The sequence below is a fragment of the Oryctolagus cuniculus genome, chromosome 8, assembly GCF_964237555.1.
Source record: "Oryctolagus cuniculus chromosome 8, mOryCun1.1, whole genome shotgun sequence".
Lineage (NCBI taxonomy): Eukaryota > Metazoa > Chordata > Mammalia > Lagomorpha > Leporidae > Oryctolagus > Oryctolagus cuniculus.
The window spans coordinates 13,100,876-13,114,564 of NC_091439.1; the positions used below are offsets into that span (position 1 = coordinate 13,100,876).

Here is a 13,689-nt window from a genome sequence, read left to right on the forward strand (position 1 = left end):
GCCCCTTCCAGCCATGTAGGAGACCAGGATGGAGTACCAAGCTCCTGGCTTCCACTTTGCCCAGCCCCAGCCACTTGCAGAGTGAACCAAAAGCTGAAAGATCTTTCTCTGTAACTCTGCTTTTCAAATAAAATAAATGTCATTATCATATTTGCTGGTGTGAACAATTATGCTCTAGTCATAACACAAGGAATAAATGGGAACAAGACACCAAATATAGTAGTGGAGGCAAGAAATGATGGAAACCTAGACTAGAATACATACAAAGGAATGCAGAGTAGTAGAAGTGTGGTACTAAAAGAGAGTTAGTAGCTAGGCTCAAGCAGCCCAACCAGATATGCAAAGAGGAGCAGGGTGAAGTAAAGGGTAATCCTGGATTTCTGGCTTGAGCAGCTGAGATAGGAAGGTATCAGAGCACAATAATTAGGACCACATACTCTGAAACCAGACAACCTGCCTTGAATTTTACCTCTGCCAATTAAGTTTTGTGACCTTGGGAAAATTACTTCAACTTTTTGTGCTTTGGTTTCCTCATCTTATAGTGGGCAAAAATAATGGAATCGATCTCAAGGGAATTCATGAGCAGCTATAATGAAGGGTCTTAGAACAATGTCCTGCACATAGCAAATGCCTGATAAATGTCAGCTCTATTTGTTTGATGATTGATGGTGATGCCACTCACTAAGGGAATGCAAAAGGGGGCACAGATTTCAGGGCAAGAGAACAAGTATTTCAATTTCAGGTATGTTAACCTGATCTGACTGTTGGGGAACATCCATTGGACAGCTAATACAGGGCTAAGCTTAGGAGAGATTTTGTGAAGGGTGGTGTTAGAGTGGTATCTGGGCAGCTATCTGCAGACATGAAGAAGCAGGCCTTGGGGGAGAAACATGTAGGTGACATGGAGAAAGGCAAGAAGACTGTAAAGTTCCTTTATTCAAGGGATGGACATAGGGCAGAAAAGACTGTGAAGGACACAAGATAAAGACTCACAAATGAGAATTCTAGTAAGAATATACCATAAAAACTAAGGGGAAAAAACTATGAATGACATGGAGTTGGGGAGAAACACACCACCATTCACAGGAAACAGGCTTAAGAGACTGGAAATAAAGGGTAGGAACAAAAAAGGTACATCTTAATGAAAAGTGGCATTCCCTAGAATCACAGTTTACAGTTTACTGCTTTTGTTAATTACCTAGAAACTGCATAACAGAATCTCCAAGTTCACAAGAGTCAGATGGCTCTTTAAGTTAGTAAACTGCCTTAACTCAGAAAAAAAATTACTCAGTAACCTGAGCAGAGAAGAATCAAAAGTTTTAAGGAAAGAAATCAGAACACAATTGGACTTCAGTGAAAAAATTTAAACTGCATGTTTTAAATTTATTTTTTTCTAAGCAATACTCATGTTAATATGATATTAATACAAAGAGAACAGATTCAATGTAGTTCACAGATACAATTCCAATATAGTGATACTCCTCTACCTCTTTCCTCCCCAAACCGCATTTTTCAAATCAAGTTTTGGCCCTAAGCTTTCAATAATTAACCCCCCTTACCCCCAAAAAAAGCCATCTTAAATACAATCAATGTGGGGCTTGAAGGACACTGAGAGACATCCATATAGTCCAGACCACAAATATTAGGAACAATTCTGGAACGCTTGTTGAGCCATCCAAGACCTGCTAAGTCAGGATTTCATGAGTTCAGAAAAAATTACTTCCTCTTAAAATTATTAAAATTAAAATCATCTGTGCCCACCAAACAATTCATCCATACATAAAGCTTGAGAACCCCTAAACCACCTGCTCAAGAGACCAAGGGCTAGAGAAGAATGACTTGAACAATCCTACATAGCTAATGAACATGTCCACAGCAGTTATCAAACTTTAACATAAACCAGAATCACCCAGAGGGTCTGTTAAATACAAATTTCTAAGAACCATCTTCAGAACTTGCGATTCAGCCCAAATTCCCACGTGAGCTAGATGCTGCTTGTCTGGGGACCATACTTTGATCGATCCCTGGCTGTAAGTATGGCTGTCAGAGACTTTTGTCAAAAGACATCAGTTCAGTGTGGCCCTATACACAAAGGAGAATGTTTCAGGAATGGTGTTGAAAATAAAAAACATGACCAAACATAAGTTTTATATATTTATTCCATTTCACTCTAGTTAATCACAAGAGACATAAAAAGTTGGAAAAGACCTAAACTAAGCTAGAACGAAATTATAAGAGTCACGGAACATGTGAAGAAACAAAAACTGCTGAACAGTAAAAAGATTAAAGAGAATATAAAGATAAGATTAAGATAAAAACAAAAAAAGATTTTAAAAATCCATCAAATTAATAAAAGTATGTACAAAATGAACAAATTTCAGATTTATAGAATTATGACTTGGGCCATCTTCCTCTGCATTCCCAAGTGCATTAGCAGGGAGCTAGATCAGAAGTGGAGCAGTGTCACATGGGGCAGATTTACCCACTACACCACAGCACCGACAGCACCGGCTCCCACCCTTTAACTTTCAGTTTGTGTGTATCTTTGCTGGTGAGGTGTGCTTCTTTTTTTTTTTTTTTTTTTTTTTTTTTTTTCCTTTTTGACAGGCAGAGTGGACTGTGAGAGAGAGAGACAGAGAGAAAGGTCTTCCTTTTGCTGTTGGTTCACCCTCCAATGGCCACCGCAACCGGCACGCTGCGGCCGGCACACCACACCGATCCGATGGCAGGAGCCAGGTACTTATCCTGGTCTCCCATGGGGTGCAGGGCCCAAGCACTTGGGCCATCCTCCACTGCACTTCCTGGCCACCGCAGAGAGCTGGCCTGGAAGAGGGACAACCGGGACAGAATCCGGCACCCCGACCAGGACTAGAACCCGGTGTGCCAGTGCCGCAAGGTGGAGGATTAGCCTAGTGAGCCACGGCGCCAGCCGAGGTGTGCTTCTTATAGGCAGCAAATAATCCTTTCAGGCAGTCTGTATCTTTTAATTGGAGAATTTAGGCTATTTATATTCAAAGTTATTATTGATACTTGTTACTACAAGTTGTTCCTGCCATTTTTCCAAATGATAAAAAATATCATTTGCTTTGGATTACCTTTGCATTTTTACTAGATTTTCTGACCTTCATATTATTTCATAATGATGACTATCACTTTCTATTTCTACATGTAGCACATCCTTAAGAAACATTTGTAAGGCTAGCCGAGTGGTGACAAATTTCCTACAATTTCTGTTTTGGAAGGTCATTTTTGGTACTTTTTAAATTTTTACTGAGTTCTTCAGGTTCAATGTGATTTGAGATACAATTCTTTTTTTTTTTTTTAAACTTTTGTTTAATGCATATAAATTTCCAAAGTATGACTTATGCATTACAATGACTTCCCCCCCATAACGTCCCTCCCACCCACAACCCTCCCCTTTCCCACTCCCTCTCCCCTTCCATTCACATCAAGATTCATTTTTGATTATCTTAATATACAGAAGATCAGCTTAGTATACATCAAGTATGGATTTCAACAGTTTGCTCCCACACAGAAACATAAAGTGAAAAATAATGGATGATTTTTTTTAAAATGATGATGAAATCAGAGCAGACCTATTGTCATGTTTAATCCCAGTGAGAGTCAAGTTGGGAATTGATCATTTCTTTTTTTTTTTTTTTTTTTTACAGAGGATCAGTTTAGTATGCATTAAGTAAGGATTTCAACAGTTTGCACCCCCATAGAAACACAAAGTGAAATATATTGTTTGAGTACTCGTTATAGCATGAAATCTCAATGTACAGCACATTAAGGACAGAGATCCTACATGAGGAGTAAGTGCACAGTGACTCCTGTTGTTGACTTTACCAATTGACACTCCTGTCTATGGCATCAGTAATCTCCCTATGCTCCAGTCATGAGTTTCCAAGGCTATGGAAGCCCTCTGAGTTCTCCGACTCTTATCTTGTTTAGACAAGGTCATAGTCAAAGTGGAGGTTCTCTCCTCCCTTCAGAGAAAGGTACCTCCTTCTTTGATGACCTGTTCTTTCCACTGGGATCTCACTTGCAGAGATCTTTTGCCAGAGTGTCTTGGCTTTCCATGCCTGAAATACTCTCATGAGCTTTTCAGCCAGCTCCGAATGCCTTTAGGGCTGATTCTGAGGCCAGAGTGCTATTTAGGACATCTGCCATTCTATGAGTCTGCTGAGTATCTCACTTCCCATGTTGGATCACTCTCCCCTTTATTTACTCCATCGGTTAGCGTTAGCAGGTACTAGACTTGTCTATGTGCTCCCTTTGACTCCCAGTCCCTCCACCATGAAAAACTGTGAACTGAAACTGATCACCTGGAACAGTGAGATGGCATTGGTACATGCCACCTCGATGGGATTGAATTGAAATCCCCTGGTATGCTTCCAACTCCACCACTTGGGGCAAGTCAGCCTGAGCATGTCCCAAATTTTACATCTCTTCCCTCTCCCATTCCCACCACCATGTTCAACAGGGATCACATTTCAGTTAATTTTGAGATACAATTCTAAGAGCATAATAATATTCCCTTCCTCCCTCTCACCATTTCCTTCTCCCTTTCTTAAGTTTTTGAGATAACATTTTAAAATTACATTACAGTAAAAAGGCTTAATATTTCACTAAATAACAGTAAAAAAGAAAAAGACCCTAGTTTAGTGGGAATGTCGACAATGGCTATAAACAAAAATTGAAAGGAAAAATGACCATTTCATCTATATACAGTAAATTTTAAAGTTCACAGATCATTAAAATTATAGTAGTATAACATTCTTAACCAATGGTTGGAAAAGGTATAAAAAACAAAGTTTTACAAAACTATATTTGCAACAATACTGATACACACAGACATTTCTTCCTTTTTTCTTTGTTTTGTTTTTAAATTTTAGCTCTAATATGTGAGGAAGAACATGTGGTACTGGTCTCTCTGGGCCTGGCTTATTTCACTCAACATAACATCCTCCTTTTGCATCCACTTTGCTGCAAATGGTAGAATTTCATTCTTATTTTTATACCTGAATAATAGTCCATTGTGTATATATACCACATTTTCTTCATCCATTGATCTGATGATGGATACCTTGGTTGGTTCCAAATTTTGGCTACTATGAACAGTGCTTCTATAAACATGGTGGTACAGGTATCTCTTTGATACACTGTGTCCAAGGCTTTTGGGTATATATCCAATAGTGGGACTGTTGGATCATATGGAAAGTATATTTCTAGTTTTTTTAAAAATTTCCACATTATTTTCCACAGTAGCTGCACTAATTTACATTACCACTAACAGTGTATAAGAATTCCCCTTTCTCCACAACCTTGCCAGCATTTGTTAGTCTCTGTGTTTTGGATTTTAGGCATTCTGACAGGCGTGAGATGATATCTCATTGTGTTTTTGATACATATTTCCCTAATGGTTAGTGATGTTGAGCATTGTTCATAAATTTATTGGCCATTTGTATTTCTTATTTTGAGAACTGTCTATTGGACATCCTTTGCTTATTTCTCAACTGGATTGGTTCTTTTTTGTTGTTGTTGGGTTTTTGGGTTTTTTTTGTTGTTTTTTTTGTTTTTTTTTTTTTTTTTTGATAGGCAGAGTGGACAGTGAGAGAGAGAGACAGAGAGAAAGGTCTTCCTTTGCCGTTGGTTCACCCCCCAATGGCCACTGCGGCTGGCGCACTGCAGCTGGCGCACCGCGCTGATCCGAAGGCAGAAGCCAGGTGCTTCCTGGTCTCCCATGCGGGTGCAGGGCCCAAGCACTTGGGCCATCCTCCATTGCCTTCCCGGACCACAGCAGAGAGCTGGCCTGGAAGAGGGGCAACCGGGACAGAATCTGGCGCCCCAACCGGGACTAGAACCTGGTGTGCCGGCGCCGCAAGGCGGAGGATTAGCCTAGTGAGCCACAGTGCCGGCCTTGTTGTTGAGTTTTTAAAAGTAGGTGATATAGTCGGGATATTAATCCTTTGGCAGACAGGTGGTTTGCAAATATTATTTCCCATTCTGTTGGATATCTCTTCATTCTATTGATAGTTTCCTTTGCTGTGCAAAAGCTCCTGAGTTTAAGGTAGTCCATGTGCTTAGATCTGCTTTTGTTACCTGGGCTTTTGGGGTCTTGTCACCCCTACACCAAAGTATTGGAGTGTTCACCCTACATTTTCTTCCAGCAACTTCACAGTCTCATGTCTTAAATTTAGGTCTTTGATCCATCTTGAGTTGATTTTGTGTTTTTTGTTTGTTTGTTTTTTAGATTTTATTTATTTATTTGAGAGGCAAAGTTGTAGACAGAGAGATGGGGTGACAGAGAAAGGTCTTCCATTCACTGGTTCACTTCCCAGATGACAACGGCCAGAGCTGGGCCAATCTGAAGCCAGGAGCTTTTTCCAGGTCTCCCATGCAGGTGCAGGGGCCTAACCACTTGGACCATCTTCTACTGCTTTCCCAGGCCATAGCAGAGAGCTGGATCAGAAGAGGAGCAGCCAGGACTCAAACTGGTACCCCTATGGAATGCCACTACTGCAGAGTCTTAGCCCACTATGCCACAGTACCAGCCCCTAAGTTGGTTTTGCTTCAATAGACTTATTTATTTGAAAGTCAGAGTTACACAGAGAGTGATCACCATCCATTGGTTCATTTCCCAAATGGCCTCAACAGCAATGGCAGCGCCAGGCCAAAGCCAAGAATTTCTTCCAGGTTTCCCACATGGGTGGCAGGGATCCAAAGACATGGACCATCTTCTGCTGCTTTCCCAGGTGCATTAGCAGGGACCTGGGTCAGAAGCAGAGCAGCCAAGACTCAAATCAGCACCCATATAGGATGTCTGATTTGCTCATGGCATCTCTACCTGCAACGGAATATCTTTCCATTTTTTTGTGTGTGTGTCCCTGATTCCTTTCATCAATATTTGATAGTTGTCGTTGTAGAGATCTTTCACTTTAAATTTATTTCTAAATATTTGATTCTTTTAGTAGATATTGTGAATGGGATTTCTTTCTTCATTTTTCTGTGAGTTCATTATTAACATGCAAAAAAGCTGTTTATTATGTTTACCTTGTAACCTGTGTTCAGGTTTTTCTACATGCAACATCAAGTCATCTGCAAAAACAGATAATTTGACTTCCTCTTTTCCAACTTTGATGCTCATTATTTCTTTCTCCTCCAGAATTACTCTGGCTAAATCTTCCAGTACTATATTGAATAAAAATGGCAAAAGTTGACATCTTTGTCTTGTTCTAGATCTGAAGGTAAACACTTTCAGTTTTTCCCCATTCTATGTGATATTGGCTGTTGGTCTGTGATATATAACCTTTGTAATCTTGAGGGATATTCCTTCTATACCTAATTTATGAAAGGCTTTTATCACAAAGGGGTATACAGTCTTATCAAATGTTTTCTCTGTGCTTATTGAGACAACTATATGATTTTTGTTCTTCATTCTACTGATGTGATTTATGATGATTATTGATTTGTGAATGTTGAACCACCTTTGAATTTCTGGGATCAATCTGACTTGATCGTGATGTATGATCTTTTTCTTGTGGGTTTGGAATCAATTTGTTAGTATTTTGCTGAGAATTTTTGCGTCATCAAGGATATAGGTCTATAGTTTTCTTTTCAGTTTGTGTTTTTGGTTTTGTTATCGAAGTAATACTAGTCTCATAAAAAAAGTTTGACAGAATTGTATCTTGCTCAATATTTTGGAATAGTTTGAAGAGTAATGGAGATACTTCCTCTTTGAATGCTTTGTAAAATTCAGTAGTAAAGCCATCAGGTCCTGGACTTTTCCTTGATGGAAGATTTTTGATTATTACTTTAATCTCATTGCTAGTTATGGATATGTTTAGATTGTCTATATCTTCTTGATTTAATCTTCATGGGTTTTATATGCATATATATATATTTCTATGTATATAAATATATATAGGAATTCATCCATTTCTTTGAGGTTTTCCAGTTTATTAGCATATAACTCTTTATAGAAGTTTCTTATGATCCTTTATAGCTCAGTGGTATAAGTTGTAATGTCTCCTTTTTCACCTCTAATTTTATTTATTTGAGTTCTTTCTCTTTTTTCTTAGTATAGCTAGAGGTTTATCTATTTTATTTATCTTCTCAAACAACGTTTTGCTTTGTTGATTATTTTGAGTTTTTTTTAGTTTCAATTTTATTTATTTATTTTCTGATACTTATTATTTCTTACCTCCTGCTGATTTGGGGTTTGGTTTGTTCTTATTTTTCTAAGTCTTCAAGATGTATCATTAGAACTTAATTTGAAACATTTCTCTCTCTTTTTTTAATGTAAACACTTAATTCTATAAACTTCCCTTGATACTGTTTTTGCTATATTCCACAGGTCTTGAAATGTTGTTTTCATTTTCATTTAATTTTTTATTTCCTTTTTCATTTCTTCAAAGATCCATTGATCATTCATTGGCATGTTGTTTAATTTCCAAGTATTTATGAGTATTCTACTGCTCTTGTTTTTGATTTTTTAAATTTTTATTTAGTAAATATAAATTTCCAAAGTACAGTTTATGGATTACAACGGCTTTCCGCCCCATAATTTCCCTCCCACTCGCACCCCTCCCATCTCCTGCTCCCTCTCCCATTCCATTCACATCAAGAATCATTTTCAATTATCTTTATATAAAGAAGATCAATTCAGTATATATTAAGTAAAGATTTCATCAGTTTGCACCCACACAGAAACACAAAATGTAAAATACTGTTTCAGTACTAGTTATAGCATTATTTCACATTGGACAACACATTAAGGACAGATCCCACATAAGAAGTAAGTACACAGTGACTCCTGTTGTTGACTTAACAATTTGACACTCTTGTTTATGGCATCAGAAATCTCCCTAGGCTCTAGTCATGAGTTGCCAAGGCTATGGAAGCCCTTTGAGTACACCGACTTCGATCTTATTCCGCCATGGTCATAGTCAAAGTGGAAATTCTCTCCTCCCTTCAGAGAAAGGTACCTCCTTCTTTGATGGCCCCATTCTTTCTACTGGGATCTCACTCACAGAGATCTTTCATTTAGGTTTCCTTTTTTTTTTTTTTTCCCAGAGTGTCTTGGCTTTCCATGCCTAAAATACTCTCATGGGCTCTTCAGCCAGATCCAAATGCCTTAAGGGCTGATTCTGAGGCCAGAGTGCTATTTAGGACAACTGCCGTTCTATGAGTCTGCTGTGTATCCCGCTTCCCATGTTGGGTCGTTCTCTCCCTTTCTATCAGTTAGTATTAGCAGACACTAGTCTTGTTTATGTGATCCCTTTGACTCTTAGACCTATCAATGTGATCAACTGTGAACTGAAATTGATCACTTGGACTAGTGAGATGGCACTGGTAAATGCAATCTTGATGGGATTGTATCAGAATCCCCAGCACATTTCTAACCCCAACATTTGGGGCAAGTCTGATTGAGCATGTCCCAAATTGTACATTTCTTCCCTCTCTTATTCCCACTCTTATATTTAACAGGGATCACTTTTCAGTTAAAATTTAAACACCTAAAAATAATTGTGTGTTAATTACAGAGTTCAACCAATAGTACTAGAACAAAAAAAAATACTGAAATGGATAAAGTATTACATTGTACATCAACAGTCAGAACAAGGGCTGATCAAGTCACTGTTTCTCATAGTGTCCATTTCACTTCAACAAGTTTCCCCTTTGGTGCTCAGTTAGTTGTCACCGATCAGGGAGAACATATGATACTTGTCCCTTTGGGACTGGCTTAATTCACTCAGCATGATGTTTTCCAGATTCCTCCATCTTGTCGCAAATGACCAGATTTCATTGTTCTTGACTGCTGTATAGTATTCTACAGAGTACATGTCCCATAATTTCTTTATCCAGTCTACTGTTGATGGACATTTGAGTTGGTTCCAGGTCTTAGCTATTGTAAATTGAGCTGCAATAAACATTAAGGTGCAGACAGCTTTTTAGTTTGCCAATTTAATTTCCTTTGGGTAAATTCCAAGGAGTGGGATGGCTGGGTTGAATGATAGGGTTATATTCAGGTTTCTGAGGAATCTCCAGACTGACTTCCATAGTGGCTTAACCAGTTTACATTCCCACCAACAGTGGGTTAGTGTCCCTTTTTCCCCACATCCTCTCCAGCATCTATTGTTGGTAGATTTCTGGATGTGAGCCATTCTAACCGGGGTGAGGTGAAACCTCATTGTAGTTTTGATTTGCATTTCCCTGATTGCTAGTGATCTTGAACATTTTTTCATGTGTCTGTTGGCCATTTGGATTTCCTCTTTTGAAAAATGTCTATTGAGGTCCTTGGCCCATCTCTTATGTGGGTTGTTTTGATGTTGTGGAGTTTCTTGATTTCTTTGTGGATTCTGGTTATCAACCCTTTATGTGTTGCATAGTTTGCAAATATTTTTTCCCATTCTGTGGGTTGCCTCTTCACTTTCCTGTTTCTTTTGCAGTACAGAAACTTCTCAATTTGATGCAATCCCAAATGTTAATTTTGGCTTTGACTGCCTGTGCTTCTGGGGTCTTTTCGAAATCTTTGCCTGTGCCTATATCTTGCAGGGTTTCTCCAATGCTCTCTAATAATTTGATGGTGTCAGGGTGTAGATTTAGGTCTTTAATTCATGTTGAGTGGATTTTTGTGTAAGGTGAAAAGTAGGGGTCTTGCTTCATGCTTCTGCACATGGAAATCCAATTTCCCCAGCGCCATTTATTGAATAGACTGTCCTTACTCCAGGGATTGGTTTTGGATCCTTGATCAAATATAAGTTGGCTGTAGATGTTTGGATTGATTTCTGGTGTTTCTGTTCTGTTCCATTGATCTATCCATCTGTTTCTGTACCAGTACCATGCTGTTTTGATTACAACTGCCCTGTAGTATGTCCTGAAATCTGGTATTGTGATGCCTCCGGCTTTGTTTTTGTTGTACAAGATTGCTTTAGCTATTCGAGGACTCCTGTGTCTCCATATGAATTTCAGCATCATTTTTTCCAGGTCTGAGAAGAATGTCTTCGGTATTTTGATTGGTATTGCATTGAATCTATAAATTGCTTTTGGGAGAATGGACAATTTGATGATATTGATTTTTCCAATCCATGAGCATGGAAGATTTTTCCATTTTTTTGGTATCCTCTTCTATTTCTTTCTTTAAGGTTTTGTAATTTTCATCGTAGAGATCTTTAACGTCCTTGGTTAAGTTTATTCTGTAGCTGCTGGGTGAAATATTCTGTAAATGTCTGTTAGGTCAATTTGCTCGAAAGTATGTTTCAACCCCAATGTATATTTATTGATGTTTTTGTCTGGATGATCTATCCATTGATGAGAATGGGGTGTTGAAATCACCTGGTACTTTTGTATTGGAGTCTTTCTCTCCTTTTAGTTCTAATAGTATTTTCTTTATATATATGGATGGTATTGTGTTGAGTGTACACATATTTACAATTGTTACATCTTCTTGCTGAATTGAAACTTTGATCCAAATATAATGTCCTTCTTTATCTCTTTTTAAAGTTTTTGATTTAAAGTCTGTTTTATCTGATGTGAGCATAGTTATACCTGCATACTTTTGGTTTCCATTTACTTGGCATATCTTTTTCCAAGCCTTCATTTTCAGTCTGTGTATACGTTTATGAAGTAAGTTTCTTGTAGGCAGCACATGGGGGTGTGTGTGGTTTTTATCCATTTAGCCAACCTAAGCCTTTTGGTTGGTGAATTTAATCCACTTATATTCAAGGCCAGCACTGAGAGATTACTGATTTTTAACTGGGTAACAATTCTACATGTTCTGTTAGTGAATTTGGTTGTATTGTGTGTTTTCATGATGTTTACTTCTAATGTAGATGCCCTCCAGAATTTCTTGTAAGGCTTGTCTTGTGGTGAATTCTCTTGGTTTTTGCTTATCTGAAAAATACTTTATTTCTCCTTCACTTTTTAAGGATAGTTTTGTTGGATATAATTTCTTGGTTGGAAGATTTTTTCTTTTAAGACCTTGTATATATCATCCCACTCTCTTCTGACCTAGAGGGTTTCCATTAAGAAGTATGATGCTAATCTAACTGTTTTTCCTTTATCCGTAACTTAACGCTTTTCTCTTCCTTTAGGATTCTCTCCTTGTCTTTAACTTTTGACAATTTGATGACAATATGTCTTGGAGAAAACCTTTTTGGACTGAATCTGCCTGGAGTTCTTTGAGCTTCTTGTGTCTGGATGTCCATGTCTCTTTCAAGACCTGGGAAGTTTTCGACTATTATTTCATTTGGCAAGTTCTCAGTGCCCTTTTCCTTTTCTTCTCCTTAAGGAATATCTATAATACAAATATTTGGTCATTCAATGGTATCCCATATTTCACATAAACTTTCATCATTCTTTTTAATTTTTATTTTTATTCTGATTGGGTTATTTCAAAATTCTTGTCCTCGAGGTCAGAAATTCTTTCCTCCACTTGTTCTGCTGTTAAAGCTCTCATAGTTTTTATTCTATTGATTGAGGAGTTCATCTCCAGAACTTCTATTTGATTCTTCTTGATGAGTTCTATCTCCTTATATTTTCATTTATGTCACTCATTGATTTCCTCATTTCTTTAATCTGTGTTCTCTTGCACCTCATTCAGTTTCCTTACAACCATTATTTTGAATTCTCTGTCATTTCATGGATTTCTTTCAGTTCAGGGTCTAAATCTGGAGGAATATCGTGTTCTTTTGGAGGCATCAGTGTACCTTGCTTCTTCACATCTCCTGTATCTGCCATGTCCTAGGACTGTTGTGGATGGACCCTTCCTCAGGTCCACTAGGAGAGCCCAACTGTGCTGTAGCTTATAATACGAATAGCACTAGTCCTAGAACTAGAAGATGTAAACTGGACCTTGTTCCAGTCCTACAAGGTGACTACACGGTACACAGGAGAGTTTACACTGGAGGGTATAAGTCCAGAGAGCAGGAATGTAGGTAGGTTTTTTCCTATATCCTAAGTAGATTTCAGTGGCACCCAGAAATTTAGAATGAACTGTTACAGTCCTGGTGTTATAGTGTGTAGTGGGGTCATTACCCAGATCTCCCAGGGGAGCAAATTTTTTTAAGGCCTGCTTCTGGTGTTAGCTGCCAGAAGCTAGGTGAATCCCCTTACTGACATATAGTGTGTGAGCATAGCTCTGGGGCTAATGCCAAAAGTTCTCACAGCTGCAAGATGCAGGGAATCTGTCCTCTGCCCGGACTGACTATGATGCTGGTAGAACAGAGGCATGATGCACCAAGTATGGTGCTCTATGGGAAATGGGGAGGGGCATGAAGCAAAGCAGCTTCCTGCTCCAAACTCAGCCATTGCTCAGATCCCAGTCAGCTCTTCAGGCTGAAGTAACAGAAGGTGACTATGGAATTCCCTCTCAGCTAAAGTTGCGAGCAGTGGGGTGCATGCGATTTCTTCCTAACTTGATGTAAGATGGCAGCTCACAGCCAGCAGCTGTCTGTACCACGTAGCTGGTTGCAGCAGTGTCTGTTTTCTCTACTCTTCCCATGTAGTCTTGGCTGTTGTTTTTTTAACTTCTTCATCGAAAATTTCTGTCAGACCCCTGAAAACAGTCCTTCCTTTGTTCTTTTCATATCCCACAACAATTTAAGTTAGTGTGTCTATACTCTATTCAACCATCTTAGATCTCTGTCTGGAAGGTCTTTCTTTCTATATGCTTCCTGTACTTGA

General features: G+C 38.6%; 1 protein-coding gene and 1 pseudogene across 5 annotated transcripts in view; one reads left to right on the top strand and one right to left on the bottom strand.

The window, feature by feature from the left end:
• Nucleotides 1-13,689, bottom strand: part of FHIP1A (FHF complex subunit HOOK interacting protein 1A) — a 307,224-nt gene that overhangs the window by 205,796 nt on the left and 87,739 nt on the right. The window lies entirely within an intron of this gene.
• LOC100357409 (large ribosomal subunit protein uL29-like) overlaps nucleotides 863-13,689 on the top strand; it is a 44,178-nt pseudogene continuing 31,351 nt past the window's right edge.